Raw genomic sequence first — 6,253 nt, 5'->3', positions numbered from 1 at the left:
ATCCACATTTCTCTGTGACGTCATTTTATAAGTTGGTGTCACGGTGGTGCATATTCTTGGTTAGTTAAACCAGTCCTTTAACTAACCAACCATCCATCCAACCAACCATCCAACACCTTAACCATCCATCCAACACCTTAACCAACCAATTTAATAAATGGCCAATCAGAAAAGGAAAACTAAGGATGTTTTCACTCCTCATAATCCAGTAGACTTGGTTTGATTGGGAACTGGAATTACATTTTCAGTTGCTATGGTTCACTTTCACACTGCACTGTATCAAACGTTACAAACCCTTTGAAAAACCTGTTCACCATCTCGCCTGTGGTGGCGCTAGACGAAGAACCACTGAAGAAAACATGAGTGCAACTTCCTCCTTCACAAAAGTTTAGTGGTTGTAGGATTTGTCTGGTAAAAGACCACGAGCCATTTCTCTCGCTAGTGTTAGACTCTCGCATTTGTTTGGTTGTGCGCTTTAGTCCACTTCCTGCTTTTGGAGCAGTCTCCAGTCCGCTTGATGTTTGAATTCACGTCAGCTGAACCGAGATCAAACCAGAGTTTGCTTTTTTGGACTGCGTTAGAGTTTGATTAAAATTTCACACCTTCCAAAATGAACCGGACGTTCTAGACAAACTGCAGTTCGATTAAAGCGAACTAAACAGGGCTGGTATGAACGCACTCTAAGAAGAAATTTCAGACTTTTAAATTGTAGCATAAAGAATACAGTTAAATATAACACTTTAGAGATAATTCATAGTTTAAAGTTCTGCTAAACCAAGCACCAAAGCATATTTTATTTTTAAAAAGCACTCCAAATATATCTGGTGACTTTCTTTAAACAGTCGCACTCAGAAAACAGAACAGCAACTTTAGACAAGCAGGGAAAGCCTTTGTGTTAGACATGTAGTGCTGGTTCTCCCCTCCTTTTATCTTCTGTTTGCCTTTGTGCTTAAATGCTTCAGACTTTGAATCTTTGTCAGCTGTCTTCCTGTCAAATATTTTCTCTGTTCAGTGTTGGGGGAATCACAATGAGATGAAAAATAGTAGCATGTAAACAAACAGAAGAACAAAAGCTGAAGGAGGCACACAGAGAAACAGAAGAACTGAAAATGATTGCCCTGGGGGCTTGTATCCACATTCAACCACTGCTGGGGATATTGGTGACATCCACCTTATTGATCTATGCATTTAACACCTCCACACAGCCCTGCACACAAACACGTCCATGTTGGGATAGTACAATTTGATCTCTCACCCACACACCCTACTCAAACACTACTTTGCACACCTTTTTTTCTGCTTTTGTAACCTGGCGGATACATTTGATGTTGTTTCTCTAACAATTCCTACAAGAATTGTGAAAATCTATTTTTTAGCCGCCATAAACCAGCATAAGGTGAGTTGTTTCCATTTTCAGGGGTTCTGAAGCTCAACCTCTTCCTTATCTGAAGAATCATTGCTAACAATCAAAACATTGAGCTTGTGCTTTAATTTTAAGTCTCACAACATGGCAGGTGGGATTGTTCACCCCGCTTTAGTTGAAAGGGCAAAATGGCATATTTTATATATAGACTAATCTTATTTATAGACACTGTTCCACAAATGATTAGCTAGCTAGCTAGATGTGTTTAGAGTTAGATGGGTAGCTAGCATATCACTTTCAGCAAATGTTCTGAATAAAACCTTTTTACATATGAGAAGCTAGAGCTGCTTTAAATAGCTAACTAGCATATCAATTTAGTTTGGAAATTTTACTAGCTAGCTGGCTAAAGCTGCAGTTATACAGCAAGCTAGCTAGATAGTTGGCATTTAATTTTTATTTAACAAATTTGTTTTAAAACCTGCTTTTAGATAGCTAGCTAAATAGATGGAAAGCATCTAATTTTTAGTTGGCAAATTTTGTTTATAAAACCTTTTTCATAGATAATCTAGCTAACTAGATAGAGCTGCAGCTAGCTACCTAGCTAGCTGGATAGCTAGTATATCATTTTTAGTTGTTAAATTTTGTTAAAATCTTTTTCACAGATAAGGCTGGCTTGATCTGTGGTTAGATAGCTAATCATCTGTGAAAAAAGTTTTATAAATAAAATGTAACTAAAAATGATGTACTAGCAATCCAGCCACAAATCTGTCTCGCTAGCTTATCATCTGTGAAAAAAGTTTTATAGATACAATTTGCTACTATAAATGTTGTGCCTTTTAAAGCCAGAAGTTTTGTATTTCTCTTTCTGATGAGCTGAATAAAACAGACTGTGAAGCATCACCATTTATTTGCGCCTCAGAGTGCGAATATAATTATTACACCTGATCCTAAAGCATTTGGTCAGCTGTAAATTAATGGTGTGACTCTGTAATGTGAGTAAGTTCTGGCTTATTCACATGACTGTGCTGCAGCTAAATTCATATTGATCAATCTGTCATTGAGACGTAGAGGCCTCTCATGCATTAGACATGCAGATGACAGGATCCACAGCGACTGCCTCCCTGCTTCGCTGAACCCTCCTCATGTATTAATGACACGTTGATAGAGCGCTCTCCCATTACACCCACACCCATCTTTAACCTTGGTGCTGAGCGCTGTTTGTGTGTCTGCCCTCAGTCATAGCTCTTCTATTATTTACCACTCGTCTCTGTCTGGGAAAGGCCTGTGTGAGGCCACCAATCGCCTCTAGGTAAACAACCACTGCCAATGACACGGCTGACCCTCATCCCTCCTTTGACCACATCTCATTTCCGATCGATATGTTTTAAGCGAAGCCGCATTCGCCCAAAACAAACTTTGCTTGCTCGGCTGGTGAGTGTTTGTTTAATTTTATGTGGAGGTTGCAGGTGTCATTCTCAGGGTTAGCCGCCGTCGTGCCCTAAAGCTCGTCTGAACGTGAAATACAGAGAGCTTTATGAACCCGTCCCAACCAACTCGGCCTCCCTGGAGTCCAAGGTGGCACCTGCTATACGAAGAAATAATTTCAAAGTTTATGAAAACGTCAATGTTTTGCAAACCAATTTGGTTTGTGCTGGATTTTTCTCTGACTTGGAAGAAAACTGTTTTCAGAATGAATGAGTCGGGTGGAAAATTAGCTAAAAATAAATCTAGCTAATTATATACTAGAGTTAGTAATTTCTTCACCTGCACATTTATTTTAGTACTTGTTTGAATTTTAGAGTTTTTCACTACATAAAAAGAATTTAAAAACATTTGATTTAATTTTAATTACTTAAAACCACAACTACAAACAATACTAGCTAGAATATGTAAGTTTTTACATTTAAGCTTAAATAAAATACAGTTAAGAACTTTATAATTTTTGCTAATATTATCAGTGGTGGCCAGATTAGAAACGTCATTTCCAGATTTACTGAAAGCTGCTCTAGAGATAAAAAATTAAAAAAATAGATATTTTTTTATTAGCCAAAAACTGAAACCGTCACTAGTAGCCAGACCATCACAGAGTTGGTCTGGGTGACATTTTTTGGGGATATTTTTTAACTGATTCAATATTTAAAGCTGATGTTACACTTTTATTTACTGTTTTATTTTTTTATTTTTTTTATTTTTACCACAAAGCGAATAAAAATAAACAAACATAAAAAGAATCAATTCGGGAAGAATGTAACAACTCATGTTTAGATTAAGATTTAAATTTCAGGTTTACCTTTTTAAGAGGAACTGTCCCTGTTGAACAGATTCTGCTGCCGTTTTATGTGGCGTCTCTCAGGGTTGTGTTTTAGGGCCGGAGACTTTTCAGCTTTTATTTCAAACTAATTTCCGGTGTGTTGTGATTTTTCTGTGGATGTCATTAAACTGAACTGTTGTTTTAACATCAATTTACATAAACCATAAAATCTACAGATTTTTAAAATAAAATATAATGATACTGAAAGATAATTGCCTTCATTTAAACTCTGGATGTTGGATCAATGAAAACCAGATTTGGTCAGTTAGATTCATCTGTCCAGTCTAATGTGAGGAGCTTAATTGATATGTGATCAGGTCCTGTCTCCAATCAATAACTTAAACAAATAAAATGAATCGGGTGTAAGAATAAGAACTACTTCATGTCTTTGTCATTATTTCAGTGAACTATGCAGCGAGACTCCTGACAGGAACTAATGAGACATTTAGTTTTTCTGCCAGTTAATTTCGGGGTTGATTTGAAAGTCTTGGTGTTTTCCTTCAGGGTTTCACACGTTTTAACTCTTTGCAGCATCTGAGAAACGTTAGAGCCGAAGATCCACAGATGTTTTAAGGTCTGTTTAAAGCCTTTCAGTTTTTAAACCTTATTGTCATGTTGGCAACATGATTCCTTTAAAAAAGCCGCTTTGATCGTTTTCCAAAAATGCAGTTCTGTCTTTTATGATTTCTGTTGATTTTGTTTTCATTTTTTGTTTTTCCTGCTGGTTTTTCAAAGGCAGCTTTGTTTTGTTATCTATGTAGGATGTTCTATAATAAACTACAGGTCACTGAAAAGGAAAAGGAAACTTAAATCTCAGAAATTTGACTTTTTTTCTCAGAATTCAGAAAAAAAATCACAACCCTGAAGTCAAAATGTCACTTAATTTTTTACTCTGAACTGGAAAAACCTTTAAATATCCCAGTTTTATCTAAAAAGCAACCTTTTCATGGTTTTTATGATATTGTAAAACACATAAAACTGCATTTCTGCCATATTTACCTGCAAAAGGTTTACAAATGAGGAGCAAAAAGTGTTATTATATCTTGGCTAAATTAAAATTTCCATTCCAAGAAGAAATTGCTGCAGTTAAGTGTGTCTGGAAACGCTGCATGTTTTAATGCTCAGGAAGCTTTCAACCACTTTTCTGTTTAAAATCCTCTTCAGTGAGTTTTAATTTAGCTTTTTGTTGTGTCACTTTATTGCTTCGTTACTGTGATTGTTCAAATTATGGTCTGTCTCTCCAAATGTTTTCATTTTGCTTATTTAATTTCTGCTTTAATTTGTTTTAGTTAATTATCCTTCCATTGTTCAGTCAACCTCTGCTGCTTGTCAATGTTCTGTGGAAACAAAGGTGACTTTAGTGCCGGAGGGGAAATCTGCCGCAGACTGAATTAGAAACTAATCAAAAGCGTCATCTGTTTGCAGAGAACTGCCGCCGTCGATTATTATAAATACATGAAAGTTTTTTCCTTTTGGGAGCAAATGAGCAAGTTTGCAGAGTTAATCTGGAGCTAAAGAGCTGTTAGCGTTCAGAATAACAGCAGGTTAAAGAAGAGCCGTCCCGTCTTATTTATTTGCTTTTTGTCTGAATTTAAGGAACATATTTTATGAGAATAAAGAAGAGGACGAGGGCCACTGAAAAAAATTACTTTTCTATCTTAAATTTCTGTTTTTTTCCCTCAAAATTCAGACTTTTTCTGAAAAACTTGACATTAATCTCAGAATCTGGATTTTTTGTTTCTCAGAATTTTGACTTTAATCTGAAATTTCTGCCTTTTGATCTCAGAAAAGTAAAGTTAAAATTCTGTGAATTTTTTTTTCGGGGCCGCTAATCGTCGTCTGAGAATTTCTTTCAGCTGAAAGAAATCAGATTTTTTCAACGTATTATTATATATTAACAGATTTTTTTTATTTGGGTTGTTCTGTTTGTTTTCATGTAGACAAATGTATAAATAATTTGTTTTTCTTTAATCTTTAATGTGCAGAAATTGATGATCGATCAAATATCTGCTTTTACTGAAAGACGTTTTAAAACCTGTTTCCACTAAGATTTTACCATCTCACATAATGTTTTATACGTGACTCAGCACAGCCAACCACAAGCATAAATTATTTAAACCGTTGCTCAGTGTGACAGTAAAGTTATGCAACATCTAGACGAATTATCTAGAATAAGTGACCTAATAAAAAGGACATGGCAGCTGGTACTGGTACCGATCTCAAATCAGATTCTGCTTCAGGCCATTTAAAATCTTTATCTGATAGAAATACGATCAAATGTCGGCAGACTAATCAAAACTGTAATTTTGCAACAATTTTCTCACTTCATAATTTTTAAAAGTTTGAAAAATTATGTGAAAACAGATTTATTGCGTCGTTTGTCTTTATTGGAAAGTGCGAATTCACTACTGATGATTTCCTTCCTTTTTATAATAATTATACACTTTTTTTGTTCAGTTTTTTGCAGCTTCAGTCTGAATTTCAAATGTCTGTATCATCTATGAATTATTCCTCTTCACCAGTAGATGGCGCTCAATTTTGTAGCTTCATGATTTTTTTATGGGTATTTTTCTAAATGT

Source organism: Poecilia formosa, unplaced genomic scaffold (genome assembly GCF_000485575.1).
Source record: "Poecilia formosa unplaced genomic scaffold, Poecilia_formosa-5.1.2 Scaffold1, whole genome shotgun sequence".
Lineage (NCBI taxonomy): Eukaryota > Metazoa > Chordata > Actinopteri > Cyprinodontiformes > Poeciliidae > Poecilia > Poecilia formosa.
Note: the sequence above shows the minus strand (reverse complement) of the source record.